The sequence below is a fragment of the Triticum aestivum genome, chromosome 2B (genome assembly GCF_018294505.1).
Source record: "Triticum aestivum cultivar Chinese Spring chromosome 2B, IWGSC CS RefSeq v2.1, whole genome shotgun sequence".
In the NCBI taxonomy this organism is placed as follows: domain Eukaryota; kingdom Viridiplantae; phylum Streptophyta; class Magnoliopsida; order Poales; family Poaceae; genus Triticum; species Triticum aestivum.
The window spans coordinates 121,128,894-121,152,630 of NC_057798.1; the positions used below are offsets into that span (position 1 = coordinate 121,128,894).

Consider the following 23,737-nt stretch of genomic DNA (forward strand, 5'->3'; position numbering starts at 1 on the left):
CCCACAAAAAAAATATTCCCCCTAGAAAATGCGTTCAAAATTGTGGTTAAGATTAAGCTCAACTATAAAGTTAAAAACTGACGAATGAAGCTCAACTATAAAGTTAAAAAATGACGAATATAAAGTTGGACATGGTAATGTCTCATGTCCAACTCTAATAATTTTCCTATGATCATGCCTTATGCATGATCACAAAGGCACCACGGAAAACTATAAGTACAATGCTTAACTCAAACTATAATTCTTAGCATACTTCGAGTACAGAAGGATGCTCGGGATTTTGCTTCATGGCCCCACACAAAAGACGATGTTTACACAGAAAGGTCGGCATATAATTTTGTGAGCACTGATTTTTCAGAGAGACAGAAATGGCAAGGGGACTACTTCAGATTAGAAGGTCATGGAGAAAAAAAATGGAGGAAGCTATTATGGGCAATTCAATGCCCAAATAAAATGAAAGTAATTTTGTGGAGGTTGTCCCATAATTTTCCCCCAACAGGTGTTCAACTACAAGTGAGATCAACCCCCTCAAGGTATGATTGTCGTTTCTGCAGTAGGGAGGAAACCATTGAACATTGCGTTTTTGCGATGTCACTATGTTAAAGAAATCTAGAAATAGTTAAGAAAGATTATGGTTTTTGCCTGGAAAGTTTTACTCACATTAGGCAACGGATTTTGGAATGGCCACAAAACCCTACATATTTTCACTCTATGATTAAGGCAGTGGCAATATGGCACATATGAAAAATAGAAATGCCTGTCGTAATGGTGAGGCTTTAATTCATCATCTTCGTGTAGTGGGAAAGATCAAAGCTTATGTTGAATTTACCAATATGCATTCTTCCAGTTTGACCACTTCCATTAGATGTCAAGCCTTGAGGTCAAACCAAAAATGGTCTCCATCGCGGATGGGGCGATGCTTGTCAATGTGGATGCAGTAATATTCTCCCAATCTGCAAGAGCGAGCTTCCGTGTGGTGACACGTGATCACCGGGGAAGAATGCATGAAACAAACAAAGGTTACTTTGAGCGAGTTCAAATTCGTGAAGTAGTAGAAGCCATGGCACTTCGTCAAATCTTAATCCTTGCCAATAACACTAGCATGCGGAAGATCATGGTAGCATCAGATTGCCTATGGTTGATCAACAAGGTCAAGGGTCTAGGTTTTGATAGGTCCCCTATTGGAGCCATAGTCCATGATATTAGGAAATGGGCCACACGGTTTGTCTCTTGTACTTTTATCCATGCCAGACGTTCTGTTAACAAGGCAGCACGTGTTCTGGCTAAATCTATAGAGCATGTTGTTTGGTAGTTATGAATGGATAAAGGGGTGTAGCTGCCCATTACCTAAAAAAACTCAATTTATAAGCATGTAGGCAGTTTTTTTCTTTTTGCAAAATTGTCGGCAGTATATAAAAGTAAAGCAAATGGTTTCTTTTAAGTAAATTCTATGAAAAATATTAGCTATTTATTAGGATTAATAGACTAAATATTCAGATGTTGAGGAAAACAAGTGAAAAAAGAAAGAGTGAATGGACAAAATCAAAAGAAGGGTTTATTGCAATCAATGTCGACACTACTTTGGACTATGAGTTGTGCACATGTTGTATTGGAGAGGTGGCTCAAGATGAGATGGGCAGGTTCAAGGTTGATTGCAATGAAGAAGTTACTTATGTCATTGACGCGTTGGGACAATAGAAGCTCTAGCCATACGACATGGACTAGCTTTGCCAAATGAATTCGGGTTTAACAATCCAGTCAAGTTGCTTCCAAGCAACAAAGACTCTCCAAGGGGAGGAGGGTCCACAACGGTCGCTCCTTATTTTGGGGGAGGTCTCCGATTAACGTTGGTGTGACAGTTGTTTTGCTACAGTTTTTGTAAAGATAGATTGGAGTAAGTGTTGGGTGTATATCTTGCTGATTTTGACCGGTCTGCTAGATTTTTTATTGCCGCCGAAACCGATGCTTCAGGAAGTCACACAAGCTGCTTGATCCAACCATGACATATCAACAAAGGAGCCTCATCCAGAGCGTAATACATAAGACGCGCTAGTGAGGTATAATGAGACTTGAAACCCCACATGCCTAGGAGGGGCCCCGTTAATGAGTGCAGCGACAATGTGTTGCCCTAGGTTGGCTTGGCCACCCCTAGAGCCTTATAATTCACTACAGTCGGTTATGATGAACAACAAAGTACAAGAAGCAAGAAACTAGGGTAAGTGATAAATAATACTCACAAAGTAGTAATGGATGTGTTTGATCGATTGTGTGTTGCTGTAATGCTTCCTATATTTACGGGGAAACTAATTTATTTATTTTTGCAATAAAGGGTTTTAGAATCCTATCTCGGCCCTTAGATCTTGCGTGATTCAGATGAGTGCACCCAGAGCCTATGAATTCCTCCGGATGGGCTCTGGCCCAAGTCAACATGTTTCTATATTGGCTAGGAGGGCGTCCGAAACCATCTCGTTTGGTCTTGGAAATGGTTGCGCATATCTAGGTTGGTCCGGAGAGCGTAGATGGTTTCACACTTTTAGATTGCCCCGAATGGCGTCCTGAGTTTCTAGGTGAACTCAGGGCGAGCTATCATCTTGTCCTAATTCGCCAGAGGGCGCCTGGAGCCTCCACACGAGATCCAGGCAAGGTGTTGTCAACAAATTGTTTAGGTACCAATTATCAAGCTGTATCCGTTAGTTGATCAAATATATATATATATATATATATATATATATATATATATATATATATATATGCAACTTGATTTAAAAGAAAAGATTGATCTGTAACTAATTAATTTGTGTCTTTAGTTTGTAATGTCTAATATGTCCTTGTTTCCATTATGTTTTGCTTCCTTGACGACATCAGCAAGGTGGCGATGATGATGCGCTAGAATAAGGTCCCTCCGGCCTGTCGCTACCTCAACTATGTCGATCCGGCGCTGACGAATGGTTAGGTCATTGTTTCCATTAGGTGTTGCTTCACTGACGATATTGGGAAGGTGTTGTTGACGATGATATGTTGGAATAAGGTCTCTCCAACCTCTCCCTGCCTCGATGATGTTCGATCCGAAGCTAATAAATGGCTTGTGAGTGAAGGGGCTACCAGATCTGTTAGCCCTTTTTGGATCTTGGCAGTTGGTGTATCAATCAAGAGAAGTAACTGTATGGTGTTTGGTGTGGCGACTTCAACCTTTTTTTCTATTTGCTTTGCGGCATAGTCGGGTATCTCCAACCCTTGAACCGATGGTGAAGGATCACAAATTTGTGTTGCGTGGGACATGCCCTAGCAGACGTTCCTTCAACTGTTATTAGAGATCTCGTTTCTAGTAATGAGTGGCTATTGTGTTCTCTAAAGTCTTGTATGAGCGTTTGCACGTGCCTCTTTCCATTACTGTCGGTTTAATATAATTTTCAAGCTTCATTGGACGGTGCATAGTCGAGCAACAAAGAACGACCAGTATGGTTTCCATTGTAATTTTATTTTGTTGGTGATCATTTGATATCTTGTTGTCTTTTCATCTTCATTGTATTAGTCTTTTGTTTTCAATAACTATATACTCCAGTTATAGGGGATGGCAAGTTTCGAACGCAGCGAGCCGTTGGAGGCGACTTCGGGTGTAGCGGGCGGCGCCCTCCCTCCTCCCGTAGATCTCGCCGCTGCGGGCGCGTGGATTCAGGTTCAGCGCAGCGCCGGTGTCTCTCTGGTGCGCGCATCCGAGGCAGGTGTCGCCCCGCCGGCAAAGGGTGTGTGTGGTGGACGGTTCTGGGCGCTAGCGAAGGCTGACTCCGACGAGGAGGATGGGATCCCCTCACTGCGGCTCGGTGTCCCCTCGTCGGGTGCGACTGTGGGCGACTTCATGCTGCAGGCGGCGGCGTCAGGAGCTGGCCAGGAAGGGTGGCGAAGGCGTTTTGCTTCGGGTGCCGGTGGTTCTCGGGCGACCACGGCACGACTTTGGTGGCCGCCGTCGTCCTCGGGTTCGGGCCAGCAAGGAGCTGGTTCACCGACGGCGCCGGTTGCGTCGGGTATTGCCCCCCTCCCCCCTCCCCCCCCACCAGGGCTACGCGGGAGGAGTGGCCTGCGCTTCCCTCCCTGTCCCCTCCGGCACTGGAGACGGCGGTGAGGTCGGTGGTGACGGCGGCGACGGTGCTAGGGCTGGCGCAGGAGTGTGTCGAGTCCTCCCTATAGTGTTCCATGGGTCGGGCCGCATTTCCTGGTGGTGGGCCGGCCTCTGGTTCTGGGCCCATGCTCGACTCGGGGGTTGTCGTGGTCGGTGGGGCTGGGATTGGTGGAGCTGGACCAGGCCTCTCCTTGGCTCCTGCTCCTCGGCCTACCCTATCGTTGGCCCGTGTGCCTTTGGCCCGTGAGCCTGCTGCGCCCCGCTATTTATGGCTCCGACGGGGCACCCGTGACCCCTCACTAGGGTTTTCTGCTACCCCAAGTGAGGTGCGGCGCCTTGATCGTTCCGCCAAATCTCTCCACCCCTCTCCTCCCCCTCCACCTCTCCTCCAGTCCTTTGCTGCGGTGACGGCCATGGGAGACCAGCGGGCGGAGAAGCGGCCAATGGAGCCCCCGATCCCTGCGGGTGAGCGGCGACGCGAGAAGGATCTGCGCGACAAGGCCAAGCACGAGCTCCGTGCCAGGTCGTCAGGCAGGGGCGAGGGCGACGGATCTGGGCAAGGCCTGGGCAACGGCGGCGGCGGCAACGGGTACGGCTACGGTGGCGACTTTAGTCATGGTCAAGGTTTCGGTCCCTGCGGGCGCGAGGGGGATTAGGGTCCTCCTCCGCCGTGGTGGGGGCAACAGCAAGAACGGAAGAAGAAGCGGAAGCAGGGCCAGTGACGCCGCGAGCTCGAGCGGAAGCCGTAGGAGCATCCCCTCTGTGGTGGGGGCCATGGGGACCCCTTGGCCAAGAAGCCGCGGGCGTCGGCTAAGCCGCTAGCGGTGGCCCTGCCCGACGCGCCCCGGGGATCGGCAGCGGCGCCCATCACAGTCGAAGAAGAGATCGGGTCCGAGTGTTTCAAGTGTGGGTGGACAGGTCATTTCCAGGAAAAATGCACCTTCCCCCCCTCTCTGTGTGATCTGCAAGCAGGAAAGACATGCCTCTGCTTATTGCCCGACCCACGGCAAGCATCTCCACTTGCAGATCATGGGCAACGCCATTCCCGATGAAGGTTTTTTTTGCTTGGAATTTGAAGACGTGGACGAGGACGACGACCCTGCTTTGAAGGCGGTCAACGGCGCCATCCTTACGGCGGAGCCAGGGAGGCTCTCGCTCTGCATGCTCAAGCAAGAGCTAAAGCATATGGTGGCCGGGGACTGGGATTGGCAGATAGTGCAGGTAGGCGACAATGATTTCTCGGTGGTTTTCCCCTTTGCTGATCTGCTGCAAATGGCGAAATCCAGCGGCAAGCTTTTCCTGTTCATCAATGACATCACGGTGCTAGTCCATGACTCTCTCCTTGAAGAAATTGTGCCCTTCTCGATGCCGGTGGTGTGGCTCCGTCTTCATGGCATACCTAAGAAGCACCGACGCGTGGACCGGCTCATGGAGGGGATCAAGATGCTTGGGAGGCCCATTGTGGTGGACGAGCTCTCCCTCATCCGGATGGGGCCGGTGAGGATGAAGTTTGGTTGCAAGGCTCCCGATAAGATGAATGGTTTTGTTCAAGTTTGGTTCAATCACGAGGGTTACGACATCAAGGTCGAGGTGGAGAGGCGGCCCAAGCACCCGGGGGACGGGCCAGCGGCGCCAAGCCCCAATGATGCACCCCCTCGACCCTCTGACAAGCGCGACGGCCTAGGGGGGCATTTAGCACTCCCTAACGGCCAGGCCAAGGATGTGGGGATGGCGTGTCGCGATGAGGATCCTGACGAGAGCATGCCGGACACGTCGATCGACACGAAGACTTGGGACTAGCTGGGACTCTGTGCTCAAGATCCACTTGTGGACAAGAAGACACTGGAGCCAGGGGCCCCCGCAGTGCGCGACGCGGCTGGGAGCAGCCCTCCGGCGGCCCGTGTGCTAGCTAGGGCCTTTGATCAATATCGTTCTAACATTAAAGCGGGTCCGGCTCCCCAGTCAGCCGCGGTGCAGTTGCTGGCGACCAGATCTGCTCCCACCCCTGCCCCGGCCTCGCCCGGCCTGCAAGGTTCGGACGATGGGTGTGTGCTTGACGACCCTCCTCTTCACACCCCCCAGTCCGGACGGCACAGCTCGGGCGGCTCTGGGCATTGATAACCCACAAGTGTAGGGGATCGCCACAGCTTTCGAGGGTAGAGTATTCAACCCAAATTTATTGATTCGACACAAGGGGAGCCAAAGAATATTCTTAAGTATTAGCAGTTGAGTTGTCAATTCAACCACACCTGGATAACTTAGTATCTGCAGCAAAGTATTTAGTAGCAAAGTAGTATGATAGTAATGGTAATAGTGGCAAAAGTAAAGATAATAGTTTTGTAGTAGTTGTAACAATAGCAACGGAAAAGTAAATAAGCGAAACACAAGATGTGAAAAGCTCGTAGGCATTGGATCAGTGATGGATAATTATGTCGGATGTGATTCCTCATGTAATAGCTATAACATAGGGTGACACAGAACTAGCTCCAGTTCATCAATGTAATGTAGGCATGTATTCCGAATATAGTCATACGTGCTTATGGAAAAGAACTTGCATGACATCTTTTGTCCTACCCTCCCGTGGCAGCGAGGTCCTAGTGGAAACTAAGGGATATTAAGGCCTCCTTTTAATAGAGAACCGGAACAAAGCATTAGCCCATAGTGAATACATGAACTCCTCAAACTACGGTCATCACCGAGAAGTATCCCGATTATTGTCACTTCGGGGTTGTCGGATCATAACACATAATAGGTGACTATAGACTTGCAAGATAGGATCAAGAACACACATATATTCATGAAAACATAATAGGTTCAGATCTGAAATCATGGCACTCGGACCCTAGTGACAAGCATTAAGCATAGCAAAGTCATAGCAACATCAATATCAGAACATAGTGGATACTAGGAATCAAATCCTAACAAAACTAACTTGATTACATGGTAAATCCCATCCAACCCATCACCGTCCAGCAAGCCTACGATGGAATTACTCACGCACGGCGGTGAGTATCATGAAATTGGTGATGGAGGATGGTTCATGATGATGACGACGACGAATCCCCCTCTCCGGGGCCCCGAACGGACTCCAGATCAGCCCTCCCGAGAGAGATTAGGGCTTGGCGGCGGCTCCGTATTGTAAAACGCAATGAAACTTTCTCCCTGGTTTTTTTCTCCGTGAAACAGAATATATGGAGTTGGAGTTGAGTTCGGTGGAGCGTCAGGGGGCCCACGAGACAGGGGGGCTAGCCCAGGGGCGAGGGCGCGCCCCCACCCTCGTGGACAGGGTGTGGGCCCCCTGGCCTTGATTCTTTCGCTAGTATTTTTTATATTTTCCAAAACTTATCTCCGTGGATTTTCAGGTCATTCCAAGAACTTTTGTTTTCTGCACAATAAACAACATCATGGCAGTTCTGCTGAAAACAACGTCAGTCCGGGTTAGTTTCACTCAAATCATGCAAGTTAGAGTCCAAAACAAGGGCAAAAGTGTTTGGAAAAGTAGATACGTTGGAGACGTATCAACTCCCCCAAGCTTAAACCTTTGCTTGTCCTCAAGCAATTCAGTTGATAAATAGAAAGTGATAAAGAAAAACTTTTACAAACTCTATTTGCTCTTGTTGTTGTAAACATGTAAAGCCAGCATTCAAGTTTTCAGCAAGTATTATGAACTAACCATACTCACAATAACACTTAGGTCTCACAATTACTCATATCAATGGCATAATCAGCCAGCGAGCGATAATAATAAAACTCGGATGACAACACTTTCTCGAAATAATCATAATATGATATAACAAGATGGTATCTCGCTAGCCCTTTCTGAGACCGCAAAACATAAATGCAGAGCACCTTTAAAGATCAAGGACTGACTAAACATTGTAATTCATGGTAAAAGAGATCCAGTCAAGTCATACCCAATATAAATCAATAGTAATGAATGCAAATGACAGTGTGCTCTCAAGCGGGTGCTTTTTAATAAGAAGGTGATGACTCAACATAAAAGTAAATAGATAGGCCCTTCGTAGAGGGAAGCAGGTATTTGTAGAGGGCCAGAGCTCGATTTTAAAATAGAGAGGAATAACATTTTGAGCGGCATACTTTCACTGTCAACGCAACAACTATGAGATGGTGATATCTTCCATACTACATGCATTATAGGCAGTTCCCAAATAAAATGGTAAAAGTTTATACTCCCCCACCACCAACAAGCATCAGTCCATGGCTTGCTCGAAACGAGTGCCTCCAACTAACAACAGCCCTGGGGGAGTTTTGTTTAATCATATTGATTTGCTTTGATCTTTTTGGATCATGGGACTGGGCATCTCGGTTACCGGCCCTTTCTCGTGAATGAGGAGCGGAGTCCACTCCTCTTGAGAATAACCCACCTAGCATGGAAGATATAGGCAGCCCTAGTTGAAACATGAGCTGCTCGAGCATACAAAACAGAATTTCATTTGAAGGTTTGGAGTTTGGCACATACGAATTTACTTGGAACGGCAGGTAAATACCGCATATAGGAAGGTATGGTGGACTCATATGGAACAACTTTGGGGTTTAAGGAGTTTGGATGCACACGCAGTATTCCCGCTTAGTACAGGTGAAGGCTAGCAGAAGACTGGGAAGCGACCAACTAAGAGAGCGACAACAGTCATAATCATGCATTAAAATTAATTCACACCGAGTACAAGCATGAGTAGGATATAATCTACCATGAACATAAATATCAGGAAGGCTATGTTGATTTGTTTCAACTATATGCGTGAACATGTGCCAAGTCGAGTCACTCAATTCATTCAAAGGAGGATACCATCCCATCATACCACATCACAATCATTTTAATAGCATGTTGGCACACAAGGTAAACCATTATAACTCATAGCTAATCAAGCATGGCACAAGCAACTATAATCTCTAAATGTCATTGCAAATATGTTTACTTCATAATAAGCTGAATCAGGAATGATGGACTCATCATATTTACAAAAACAAGAGAGGTCGAGTTCATACCAGCTTTTCTCATCTCAATCAGTCCATAATATATCGTCATTATTGCCTTTCACTTGCACGACCGAACAGTATGTATAATAATAATAGTGCACGTGCATTGGACTAAGCTGGAATCTGCAAGCATTCAACTCAAGAGAGAAGACAAAATAATATGGGCTCCAAGTTAAATAAACAATCATGCATATGAGAGCCACTAAGCATTTTCAATATGGTCTTCTACTCTCGACCCCAAAGGAAAGGAAAGAAAATAAAACTATTTACACGGGAAAGCTCCCAACAAGTAAGAAGAAGAACGAGAAATCTTTTTGGGTTTTCATTTTAATTTCTACTACAAGCATGGAAATTAAACTAACTAACTTTTTTTGGTTTTTCTTAAAGTTTATCAAACACACAAGAAGAAGGCTAGAAAAAGAAAATTAAAGTAGCATGGATAATACAATGAAAGAGTATGAGCACCGACAACTAGAATAGTGTGTGAATATGAATGTAAAGTCGGTGAGAAATGCGTACTCGCCCAAGCTTAGGCTTTTGGCCTAATTTGGTCTATTGCCACGGGTAGCCTGGGTGATATCCGTAGTTGTAACCGGGGTCGTATTGAGATGTAGCAGCAAATGCCTCCTGAGCTGCGGCATGTTGGCGAGCCGCCTCCGCTCTCCCCTCGTGTTCAGCTACCTCCTCCCTGGTAACAACATATCTTCCTTTTTCCTGGTAATCAAAAAGGAAAGGAGCAGGAAGAGTAACATGGACAGAGCTATGTCTGTCAAAGATTAGTCGATACTGGAGGAATTGTTCATTCCTCCTAAGAAAATGATGTTTGACCATAGCGTCATAACCTAAATAAGCAGGAGGCAACACCATATCCCCCTCTCATGGGGCTATACCAAGATAATTAGGCACACGGGTCGCATAAATTCCTCCAAATAAATCTCCAACCCTACCATTGTTATGCAACCTTCGTGCAACATTGCCCCCAAGTTATAATCTTTATAACCTAACACGACACTCTTGAGGACACAAAGATCAGGGACACACATATGACATGCTTCATCTTTACCGTTAATGCATCTACCAATGAAGAGAGCAAAATAATGTACAACAGGGAAGTGAATGCTCCCTATGGTAGTTTGTGCTATATCCCTAGATTCTCCCACAGTAATACTAGCAAGAAAGTCTCTAAATTCAGATTTGTGGGGATCATTAACATTGCTCCACTGCGGAAGTTTGCAAGCAGTTGTAAAATCCTCTAAGTCCATGGTATAAGATCTATCATAAATATCAAATAGGACACTCTGAGAATTACATGAAGATTTATATTTAAACCTTTTCACAAATGAATCAGTCAATTGATAATACTGAGGACACTTATCTTGTAAGAAGTCCTCAAGATCGGCATTACGCACATATGCATCAAATTCATCCTTAAAGCCTGATTTGACCATAAAATCGTGTGATGGCCACTCACAAGCTCGTACTTCTGCGTCCCTCGATAGTTCATCGTCTTGCTCATGCATAGCAAGCCTGGGTCCTTTCTTTATTGAGGAACCACCTTGATACATTCTCCTAGACATATTTCTTTTTCTGAAAAATTTCTAAAATTTTAGTAACTTCAAAATAAAAGTGAATAGAACTAAACAAGATTGGTAGCAACTACTCCTACTAGTGCCTAGAGCCTATATCATGCATTAGAATTTATTGGGACCTCATAAATTTGACATGCGGGCTCAAGAACAGGGTCAATTATGCAGCAAAAATTTGTAATGAATAAAGCACTAGAACAAAAACTAATTGGACCAATGGAGGAGTCACATACCAAGCAACAATCTCCCAAAGCAGTTTTGTGAATGGAGCTTTTAGCAAGGAGATCGAAAATCGTAGCAAAATGAGCTAGAACTCGTGCTTGAGCTGGATGGGGATTTTTTTGGGAAGAAGATGGAGTGTGTGGGTGCAGGAATAAGTTGAGGGGGCCCACCGTGGGCCCACAAGACAGGAGGCGCGCCCAGGGGGTGTGGGCGTGCCCTCCACCCTCGTGGCCAGGTGCTTGCCCGTCCTGCAGTGTTTTCAGTGCCTAAAATCCTCAAATATTCCATAAAAAATCATACTAAATTTGCAGGGCATTTGGAGCACTTTTATTTTCGGGATATTTTTTATTACACGGATAATTCAGAAAACAGACAGATAATACTATTTTTGCTTTATTTATTCTAAATAACATAAAGTAAAAAGGGGGTACAGAAGGTTGTGCCTTCTAGTTTCATCCTTCTCATGATCATCAAAATGAATCCACTAACAAGGCTGATCAAGTCTTGTTAACAAACTCATTCCGAATAACACGGAACCGGAGAAATTTCGAATAACACTAAGTTACCTCAGCAGGGATATGAACATCCCCAACAATAAGAATATCATACTTTTTCTTGACAGTAGGAAGAGGAAATTCAAAACCTCCAATAATGATAGTTGGAACTTTTTCAATAGAATTGATGCTATGGACTTGAGGTTGTTTCCTCGGAAAGTGTACCGTATGCTCATTACCATTAACATGACAAGTGACATTGCCTTTGTTGCAATCAATAACAGCCCTTGCAGTATTCAAAAAGGGTCTACCAAGGATAATCGACATACTATCGTCCTCAGAAATATCAAGAATAACAAAGTCCGTTAAGATAGTGACATTTGCAACCACAACAGGCACATCCTCGCAAATACCGACAGGTATAGCAGTTGATTGATCAGCCATTTGCAAAGATATTTCAGTAGGTGTCAATTTATTCAATTCAAGTCTACGATATAAAGAGAGAGGCATAACACTAACACCGGCTCCAAGATCACATAAAGCAGTTTTAACATAATTTCTTTTAATGGGGCATGGTATAGTTGGTACCCCAGGGTCTCCAAGTTTCTTTGGTATTCCACCCTTAAAAGTATAATTAGCAAGCATGGTGGAAATTTCAGCTTCTGGTGTCTTTCATTTATTTGTAATGATATCCTTCATATACTTAGCATAAGGATTTACTTTAAGCATATCAGTTAAGCGCATACATAAGAAGATAGGTCTAATCATTTCAGCAAAGCGCTCAAAATCCTCATCATCCTTTGTCTTGGATGGTTTAGGGGGAAAGGGCATGGGTTTCTGAACCCATGGTTCTCTTTCTCTACCGTGCTTCCTAGCAAAAAAATGTCTCTTATCATAATGTTGATTCTTTGATTGTGGGTTATCAAGATCAACAGCAGGTTCAATCTCTACATCATTATTTTTGCTAGGTTGAGCATCAACATGAACATTATCATTAACATTATCACTAGGTTCATGTTCATCACCTGATTGTGTTTCAGCATCAGAAATAGAAATATTATTGGGGTTCTCAGGTGTGTCTACGACAGGTTCACTAGAAGCGTGCAGAGTCCTATCGTTTTTCTTTTTCTTCTTTTTAGAAGAACTAGGTGCCTCTAAATTATTTCTCTGAGAATCTTGCTCAATTCTCTTAGGGTGGCCTTCAGGATACAAAGGTTCCTGAGTCATTCTACCAGTTCTAGTAGCCACTCTAACAGCAAAGTCATGTTTATTATTTAATTCATCGAGAAAATCACTTTGAGCTTTAAGTACTTGCTCAGCTTGAGTGGTAACCATAGAAGCATATCTGCTAATGAGTTTAAGTTCACCTTTAACTCTAGCCATATAATCACTCAAGCGTCCTATCTCGAAAGCATTATTCTTTAATTCTCTACCAACATAGGCATTAAAACTTTCTTGTCTAGCCATAAAGTCATCAAATTCATCTAAGCATGGGCTATGAAATTTAGTAGAGGGAATTTCAACTTTATCATATCTATAGAGACACTTTACCTTTACTACCTGTGTCGGGTTATCAAGACAATGTGTTTCTTCGACAGGCGGTATATTAAGACCATGTATTTCTTCAATAGGTGGTAAATTCTTAACATCTTCAGCTTTAATACCTTTTTTCTTTCATTGATTTCTTTGCCTCTTGCATATCTTCAGGACTGAGAAATAGAACACCTCTCTTCTTAGGAGTGGGTTTAGGAATAGGCTCAGGAGTTGGCTCAATTGGCTCAGGAATTGGCTCAGGAAGAGTCCAATTATTTTCATTAGTCAACATATTATTCAATAGTAATTCAGCTTCGTCGACTGTTCTTTCCCTGAAAACACAACCAACACAACTATCCAAGTGGTCCTTGGAAGCATCAGTTAGTCCATTATAAAAGATATCAAGTATTTCATTTTTCTTAAGAGGATGATCAGGCAAAGCATTGAGTAATCGGAGAAGCCTCCCCCAAGCTTGTGGGAGACTCTCTTCTTTGATTTGTACAAAATTATATATTTCCCGCAAGGCAGCTTGTTTCTTATGAGCTGGGAAATATTTAGCAGAGAAGTAATAAACCATATCCTAGGGACTACACACACAACCAGGATCAAGAGAATTAAACCAAGTCTTAGCATCACCCTTTAATGAGAACGAAAACATCTTAAGGATATAATAATAACGAGACTTCTCATCATTAGTAAACAGGGTGGCTATATCATTTAACTTGGTAAGATGTGCCACAACAGTTTCAGATTCAAGGCCATAAAAAGGATCAGATTCAACTAAAGTAATTATTTCAGGATCAACAGAGAATTCATAATCCTTATCAGTAACACAGATAGATGAAGTAGCAAAAGCAGGGTCAGGTTTCATTCTAGCATTAAGAGATTGCTGCTTCCATTTAGCTAATAATTTCTTAAGATCATATCTATCTTTGCAAGCAAAGATAGCTCTAGCAGCTTCCTCATTCATAACATAACCCTCAGGAACAACAAGCAATTCATAATCAGGGGGAGAACTTTCATCATCACTATCATCAGTAATATGATCTTTAGTAATTTCATTCCCCCTAACTCTAGCAAGTTGTTCATCAAGAAATTCACCTAATGGAAAAGTAGTATCACGCACAGAAGTAATTTCATCATAAGTATCATGCATAGCAGAAGTGGCATCATCAATAACATGCGACATATCAGAATTCATAGCAGTAGCAGGTTTAGGTGTCACAAGCTTACTCAAAACAGAAGGAGAATCTAGTGTAGAGCTAGAAGACAGTTCCTTACCTCCCCTCGTAGTTGAGGGAAAAATCTTGGTTCTTTCGTCTTTCAAGTTCCTCACAGTGATCAATAGATATAAATCCCAAGTGACTCAAAGAATAGAGCTATGCTCCCCGGCAACGGCGCCAGAAATTAGTCTTGATAACCCACAAGTGTAGGGGATCGCGACAGCTTTCGAGGGTAGAGTATTCAACCCAAATTTATTGATTCGACACAAGGGGAGCCAAAGAATATTCTTAAGTATTAGCAGTTGAGTTGTCACTTCAACCACACCTGGATAACTTAGTATCTGCAGCAAAGTATTTAGTAGCAAAGTAGTATGATAGTAATGGTAATAGTGGCAAAAGTAAAGATAATAGTTTTGTAGTAGTTGTAACAATAGCAACGGAAAATTAAATAAGCGAAACACAAGATGTGAAAAGCTCGTAGGCATTGGATCAGTGATGGATAATTATGTCGGATGCGACCTCATGTAATAGCTATAACATAGGGTGACACAGAACTAGCTCCAGTTTATCAATGTAATGTAGGCATGTATTTCGAATATAGTCATACGTGCTTATGGAAAAGAACTTGCATGACATCTTTTGTCCTACCCTCCCGTGGCAGCGGGGTCCTAGTGGAAACTAAGGGATATTAAGGCCTCCTTTTAATAGAGAACCAGAACAAAGCATTAGCACATAGTGAATACATGAACTCCTCAAACTACGGTCATCACTGAGAAGTATCCCGATTATTGTCACTTCGGGGTTGTCAGATCATAACACATAATAGGTGACTATAGACTTGCAAGATAGGATCAAGAACACACATATATTCATGAAAACATAATAGGTTCAGATCTGAAATCATGGCACTCGGGCCCTAGTGACAAGCATTAAGCATAGCAAAGTCATAGCAACATCAATCTCAGAACATAGTGGATACTAGGGATCAAACCCTAACAAAACTAACTTGATTACATGGTAAATCTCATCCAACCCATCACCGTCCAGCAAGCCTACAATGGAATTACTCACGCACGGCGGTGAGCATCATGAAATTGGTGATGGAGGATGGTTGATGATGATGACGGCGACGAATCCCCCTCTCCGGTGCCCCGAACAGACTCCAGATCAGCCCTCCCAAGAGAGATTAGGGCTTGGCGGTGGCTCCGTATCGTAAAACGCGATGAAACTTTCTCCCTGATTTTTTTCTCCGTGATACAGAATATATGGAGTTGGAGTTGAGGTCGGTGGAGCGTCAGGGGGCCCACGAGACAGGGGGCACGCCCAGGGGGGAGGGCGTACCCCCACCCTCGTGGAAAGGGTGTGGGCTCCCTGGCCTTGATTCTTTCGCCAGTATTTTTTATATTTTCCAAAACTTATCTCCGTGGATTTTCAGGTCATTCCGAGAACTTCTGCTTTCTGCACAATAAACAACATCATGGCAGTTCTGTTGAAAACAGCGTCAGTCCGGGTTAGTGTCATTCAAATCATGCAAGTTAGAGTCCAAAACAAGAGCAAAAGTGTTTGGAAAAGTAGATACGTTGAAGACGTATCAGGCATGCTCCCAAGAAGACTGCGAGCCGAAAGTGAAGGAAATATGCCCTAGAGGCAATAATAAAGTTATTATTTATTTCCTTATTTCATGATAAATTTTTAATATTCATGCTAGAATTGTATTAACCGGAAACTTAGTACATGTGTGAATACATAGACAAAACATATTGTCCCTAGATCATTAATCAAAGATGGTTATGTTTCCTAACCATAGACATGTATTGTCATTTGATGAACGGGATCACATCATTAGGAGAATGATGTGATGGACATGACCCATCCATTAGCTTAGCATTATGATCATTACAGTTTCATTGTTATTGATTTCCTCATGACTTATACATGTTCCTCAGACTATGAGATTATGCAACTCCCGAATACCGGAGGAACACTTTGTGTGCTACCAAACGTCACAACATAAAAGGTGATTATAAAGGTGCTCTGCGGGTGTCTCCGAAGGTGTTTGTTGGGTTGGCATAGATCGAGATTAGGATTTGTCACTCCGTGTTTCGGAGAGGTATCTCTGGGCCCTCTCGGTAATGCTCATCACTACAAGCCTTGCAAGCAATGTGACTAATGAGTTAGTAACAGGATGAAGTATTACGGAACGAGTAAAGAGACTTGCCGGTAACGATATTGAACTAGGTATGATGATACTGACGATCGAATCTCGGGCAAGTAACATACTGATGACAAAGGGAACAACGTATGTTGTTATGTGGTTTGACTGATAAAGAACTTCGTAGATTATGTAGGAGCCAATATGAGATGTGTCTCGGTCATGTCTACATTGTTCTCGAACCTGCAGGGTCCACATGCTTAACGTTTGATGATGATATGTATTATGAGTTATGTGTTTTTGATGACCGAAGATTGTTCGGAGTCCCGGATGAGATCACGGACATGACGAGGAGTCTCGAAATGGTCAAGACATAAATATTGATATGTTGGACGGCTATATTCGGACATGGAAGTGTTCCGGGAAGTTTCGGGTAAAACCGGAGTGCCGGAGGGGTTACCGGAACCCCCCGGGGGAACTAATGGGCCATCGTCGGCCTTAGTGGAGAGAGAGGAGGGCTGCAGGAGGGCTGCCCTCCCTCTTTGGTCCGAATTGGACTAGGGGAAGGGGGCGGCGCCCCCCTTGCCTACTCCCTCTCCCTATCCTTCCTTCCCCCTCTTCCTTGAAGTGGAATCCTACTAGGACTAGGAAGTCCTAGTAGGACTCCTCCTCTTGGGCGTGCCCCCTAGGGTCAGCTGGCCTCCCCCTTGCTCCTTTATATACGGGGGTAGGGGGCACCCTAGAACACACATATTTCTCTTAACCATGTGCGGTGCCCCCTCCACAGTTACACACCTCGATCATACTGATACGTCTCCATCGTATCTACTTTTCCAAACACTTTTGCCCTTGTTTTGGACTCTAACTTGCATGACTTGAATGGAACTAACCTGGACTGACGCTATTTTCAGCAGAATTGCCATGGTGTTATTTTTGTGCAGAAATAAGAGTTCTCGGAATGACCTAAAACTCCACGGAGAATACTTTTGGAATTAATAAAAAGTACTCGCGAAAGAATCAAGGCCAGGGGCCCACACCCTCTCCACGAGGGTGGTGGGCGCGCCCCCCTGCCTCGTGGGCCCCCTGGTGCTCCATCGACCTCAACTCCAACTCTATATATTCATGTTCGGGGAGAAAAAAATCAGAGAGAAGGATTCATCGCGTTGTACGATACGGAGCCGCCGCCAAGCCCTAATCTCTCTCGGGAGGGCTGATCTGGAGTCCATTCGGGGCTCCGGAGAGGGGAATTCATCGCCATCGTCATTATCAACCATCCTCCATCACCAATTTCATGATGCTCACCGACGTGCGTGAGTAATTCCATCATAGGCTCGTTGGACGGTGATGGGTTGGATGAGATTTACCATGTAATCGAGTTAGTTTTGTTAGGGTTTAGTATCCATTATGTTCTAAGATTGATGTTGCTATGACTTTGCTACGCTTAATACTTGTCACTAGGGCCCGAGTGCCATGATTTCAGATCTGAACCTATTATGTTTTCATGAATATATGTGAGTTCTTGATCCTATCTTGCAAGTTAATAGTCACCTACTATGTGTTATGATCCGGCAACCCCGAAGTGACAATAATCGGGACCACTCCTGGTGATGACCGTAGTTTGAGGAGTTCATGTATTCACTAAGTGTTAATGCTTTGGTCCGGTACTCTATTAAAAGGAGGCATTAATATCCCTTAGTTTCCAATAGGACCCCGCTGCCACAGGAGGGTAGGACAAAAGATGTTATGCAAGTTCTTTTCCATAAGCATGTATGACTATGTGGCACCCCGGCTCAGAGCAACCGGTTTACCATGCATTGCCAGCCCAGAGACCTTGTCTTCTGGCAACACACAACAACTTGGTACAGAAAACAACCGCTTTATTGATGCTAGCGGATCAGAGTTTATATTACAACAGTTGTCGAGGCCAAGCGGCACACAGGGTGCGGCTGAACAATATGTACATTATTTAGTGAACATAAAGGGGCCTCGATCCTGACAACTATGCGGCAGCAGAACAACGTCATAGCGGAACTCCATAGCACAGGGACACCGATGTGGACACGATCTAGACTCGGACAACACTCCTTTTCACAGGACTTCCCTGAAATCTGGCATGACACGCCAGGTTAGTACATTGAATGTACTTGCAAGCTCACAACAAGCATAAACATAATGACAAACAATATCATGACAATTAACCAATTTATAACAATGCAACAATATATCCAACATGGTGTGACCATGCTCTTGTGATAATCGTCCCTTGGACTGGCTTACCAAATGTGATCGTTCCTGGATGACAACCGTGCCAACCCAGAGACATCTCGTGATCCTTCCAGTGATCACCACCACGACCAATAATTGGCCTCAAACTGTGATCCTTACGGCGATCACAACCACGACCAATAATTGGCCTGTGATCCTTACAGCGATCACAACCACGACCACTATTTGGCTCGTGATCCTTACGGCGACCACAACCACGACCAACATCTGGTCCAAATCAACACGATGGCCTTCCCGCCACCAACACAATGCAAACTTCATACTTAGTGTGCAAGATTCATTAATTGTTGACCCATGGTGTGACCTACTTTTGAGCGTGTCCTTAACCGTGGACTCGGCTATCGATAGATTAATACACTCTGCAGAGGTAGCGCACTGGACCCACACCACGGAACCAATGGCCTCGCACTCCCATTCGGGTGGACCAACGGCATTCCGTGAAGGAAATATGCCCTAGAGGCAATAATAAAGTTATTATTTATTTCCTTATTTCATGATAAATGTTTATTATTCATGCTAGAATTGTATTAACCGGAAACATGATACATGTGTGAATACATAGACAAACATATAGTCACTAGTATGCCTCTACTTGACTAGCTCATTAATCAAAGATGGTTATGTTTCCTAAACATAGACATGTGTTGTCATTTGATTAATGGGATCACATCATTAGGAGAATAATGTGATTGACATGACCCATTCCGTTAGCCTAGCACTTGATCGTTTAGTATGTTGCTATTGCTTTCTTCATGACTTATACATGTTCCTGTAACTATGAGATTATGCAACTCCCGTTTACCGGAGGAACACTTTGGGTACTACCAAACGTCACAACGTAACTGGGTGATTATAAAGGAGTACTACAGGTGTCCCCAAAGGTACATGTTGGGTTGACGTATTTCGAGATTAGGTTTTGTCACTCCGATTGTCGGAGAGGTTTCTCTCGGCCCTCTCGGTAATGCACATCACTATAAGCCTTGCAAGCAATGTGACCAATGAGTTGGTTACGGGATGATGCATTACGTAACGAGTAAAGAGACTTGCCGGTAACGAGATTGAACTAGGTATTGGATACCGACGATCAAATCTCGGGCAAGTAACATACCGATGACAAAGGGAACAAAGTATGTTGTTATGCGGTTTGACCGATAAAGATCTTCGTGGAATATGTAGGAGCCAATATGGGCATCCAGGTTCCGCTATTGGTTATTAACCAAGAATAGTTCTAGGTCATGTCTACATAGTTCTCGAACCCGTAGGGTCCGCACGCTTAAGGTTTCGATGACAGTTATATTATGAGTTTATGAGTTTTGATGTACCGAAGGAGTTCAGAGCCCCGTATGAGATCGGGGACATGACGAGGAGTCTCGAAATGGTCGAGACGTAAAGATCGATATATTGGACGACTATATTCGGAGTTCGGAAAGGTTCCGAGTGATTCGAGTATTTTTCGGAGTACCGGAGAGTTACGAGAATTCGCCGGGGAGTATATGGGCCTTATTGGGCCATACGGGAATAGTGGAGAGAGGCCAAAAGGAAGGAGGCCTGCACCCCCCTTTCCTTCTTCCTCTCCCCGTCTTTCCCCTTCTCCTACTCCAACAAGGGAGGTGGAATCCTACTAGGACTAGGGAGTCCTAGTAGGACTCCACACTTGGCGCGCCCCCTCCTAGGGCCGGCCACCTCCCCCTTGCTCCTTTATATACGGGGGCAGGGGGCACCCCATGACAAACAAGTTGTTCTACGGATCGTTCCTTAGCCGTGTGCGGTGCCCCCCTCCACCATATTCCACCTTGGTCATATCGTCGCGGAGTTTAGGCGAAGCCCTGCGCCGGTAGAACATCATCATCGTCACCACGCCGTCGTGCCGAAGGAACTCATCCCCGAAGCTTTGCTGGATCGGAGCCCGGGGATCGTCATCGAGTTGAACGTGTGCTGAACTCGGAGGTGCCGTACGTTCGGTGCTTGGATCGGTCGGATCGTGAAGACGTGCGACTACATCAACCGCGTTGTCATAACGCTTCCGCTTACGATCTACGAGGGTACGTGGACGAACACTCTTCCCTCTCGTTGCTATGCCATCACCATGATATTGCGTGTGCGTAGGAAAAAATTTGAAAGAGAAAAATTCGATGTAGGTCACATAACTTGAGTTGAGTGACACTTTAGTACCACTACTTCAAAATACCCGAACTACGGTCCATGTACTTGCGCAAGGGGTTCACTTTGGTCCGTATGTACAATTTCGTCTACGTATTTGCTGACTTGGCCAAGTCAGCGGCCGCCAGCTCGGCTTTGACCGCCACCTGATCGTGCCTAGGATGAATACTAGTCCATTCGGGTTTTTTTTTGTAAAAACGCAGAACAATGCGGGAGCGCGTCTGAGTTCCTTCGCTCCCTCGGCCTCGGCCTCGACGACCTCGCCGCCTACCCGCTCGCCCTCGGCTGCAGCGTCCGCAAGAACATGGTCCCCGTCCTCGACTACCTCGGCAAGATCGGCGTCCGCCGCGACGAGCTCCCGCACCTGCTCCACCGTCACCCGCAGGTGCTCCACGCCAGCATCATTGTCGACCTTGCGCCCGTCGTTAAGTACCTCCAGGGGATGAACGTCAAGCCCGGCGACGTGCCGCGCGTGCTCGAGCGCTACCTCGGCTGCATGCTCGAGGGCACCATGAGCACCTCCGTCGCCTACCTCGTCGGCATCGGCATCGCCAGGCGCCACGCTGAGCTGCTCACAAGAGATCTTTATTCAGCCGGCGCTGCCGCCAAGACGCCATGGCGATTGGCGAAGCCCCACTGAACGGAGCGCACGCAGGCGACGGCGCGTGCGGCGGCACAAGTCCGGTAGCGCATTGCTCTCTCCGCGCGCGCACGCACACCACGACCTGAATATAGTAGCACAGCTGGTGCTAATTGAAGGGACCATGCATGCTAAATTATTATAGGCAGTGTTGATTATTCATATGTGTCTTTCATTTCCAGATTGTAGGTGGATGTTGGTATGTTCTTGCGATTCAGCGTGTTGCCTCCTGCCTACAATCGGAATGCGAGATAAACAACAACTGCAATTTGATGTTACTGGCTTGCTCCAAGGAGATGTGCTTTCACTTCCCTTGGTCATCAGACATGACTGCATTAGCATGCGATACGAACTTAACTTCTTTCAGTCAACAAAATGTGCCGGCCTGTCTAAGTGGCAATGGCGCCTTTGCTTATGGGATCTACAAGGGAGCCCTTCCTGTTATCTCCAGCAATTCACTTGCTGTCAAAATCCTCTATCCCATATTCTGGGGTCTCATGACCCTCAGGTAATTTATATAGTATTATGTTAAATAGTAATATCATCTATTTCTGACATAGGAAATGTTTTCCTCCGTGAAACTTGAATATCTGAATGTTCAGTAGTCGGCTCGGCTGTCATTCTATCTGAAATATGCACATTCCTGACAGATTTATATGCCAGGAATTTGCTCAGTTTCTTAGTTCAGAAAAACAATGGTTCTATTATATGGTTGTTGTATGCACGTGTAGCTTTATTAGTTGTTCCCTTATGAAGACAAAAGATAATTAATACTGTATATTGCTCTACCACCACCTCTGCTCGCTTATTGTCTCACACAGTTCGTCTGAATCTATTGGCAGTATTTTTGGCAATGATCTTGAGCCGACGAGCAATTGGCTTGAGGTGATATTCAGCATCATCAATGTACTCAGTGGGCTGATGCTCTTCACGCTACTGATCGGAAACATACAGGTGTGAAGTGCCGCCAATCTTTAGCAATCGTTCAGTTCATTTTTACTGCAGCTAGCTAGCTTCAGTTACTTCAGTATCAGTGAAAAGTAGTGGTGCATTTTTGCTGCAGGTATTCTTGCACGCCGTGCTGGCGAGGAAGCGGAAGATGCAGCTGCGGTTCCCGGACATGGAGTGGTGGATGAGGCGGCGGCAGCTGCCGTCCCGGCTGCGGCAGCGGGTCCGCAAGTACGAGCGCGAGCGGTGGGCGGCCATCACCGGCGACGAGGAGATGGAGATGATCAAGGACCTGCCGGAGGGCCTCCGGCGGGACATCAAGCGGTACCTCTGCCTGGAGCTGGTGAAGCAGGTGCCCCTGTTCCACGGCATGGACGAGTTGATCCTGGACAACATCTGCGACCGGCTGCGCCCCCTGGTGTTCTGCGGCGGCGAGAAGGTGATCCGGGAGGGCGACCCGGTGCAGCGCATGGTGTTCATCCTGCAGGGGAGGCTGCGGAGCACGCAGCCGCTGACCAAGGGCGTGGTGGCGGAGTGCGTGTTGGGCGCGAGGAGCATCCTGAGCGACGAGCTGCTGTCGTGGTGCCTGCGGCGGCCGTTCATGGACCGGCTGCCGGCGTCGTCCGCCACGTTCGAGTGCTGGAGGCCGCGCATGCCTTCTGCCTCGACGCGCCGGACCTGCGGTACATCACCGAGCACTTCCGGTACAAGTTCGCCAACGACAAGCTCAAGCGCACCGCGCGCTACTACTCGTCCAACTGGCGGACGTGGGCGGCCGTCAACGTGCAGCTCGCGTGGCGGCGGTACAGGGCGAGGGTGATGGCGACGGCGGTGCTCCCGCCGCCGCCGGCCGGCGCGGCAGGGCCCGAGGACGGGGACCGCCGGCTGCGCCATTACGCGGCCATGTTCATGTCGCTCAGGCCGCACGACCACCTCGAGTAGGCTGGGGACCGATCGGGTGACTAGAAGGGTGCGTGACTGCGTGGCAGTGTGGGGATGGATGCAGAGGGACCATGGATCGATCTGCCGGCTGTATGCCGTTTTACAAAAAAAAACGAATGAACTAGTATTCACCCTAGGCACGACCAGGTGGCGGTCAAAGCCGAGCTGGCGGCTGTTGACTCGGCCAAGTCAGCAAATACGTAGACGAAATCGTACATACGGACCAAAGTGAACCCCTTGCGCAAGTATGTGGACCGTAGTTCGGGTATTTTGAAGTAGTGGTACTAAAGTGTCACCCGGCTCAAGTTTAGTGACCTAGAGCGAATTTTTCTCTTTTTGAAATTACTACGTTCCCCAACAGTGGCATCTGAGACTAGGTTTTATGTGTTGATGTTATATGCACGAGTAGAACACAAGTGAGTTGTGGGCGATACAA

At 46.0% G+C, this 23,737-nt stretch overlaps 1 pseudogene; it reads left to right on the forward strand.

Moving 5' to 3' along the window:
- Positions 1 to 21,720: 21,720 nt before the first annotated feature.
- Positions 21,721 to 23,311, forward strand: LOC123040765 (cyclic nucleotide-gated ion channel 2-like; annotated as a pseudogene).
- The last annotated feature ends 426 nt before the right edge of the window (positions 23,312 to 23,737 follow it).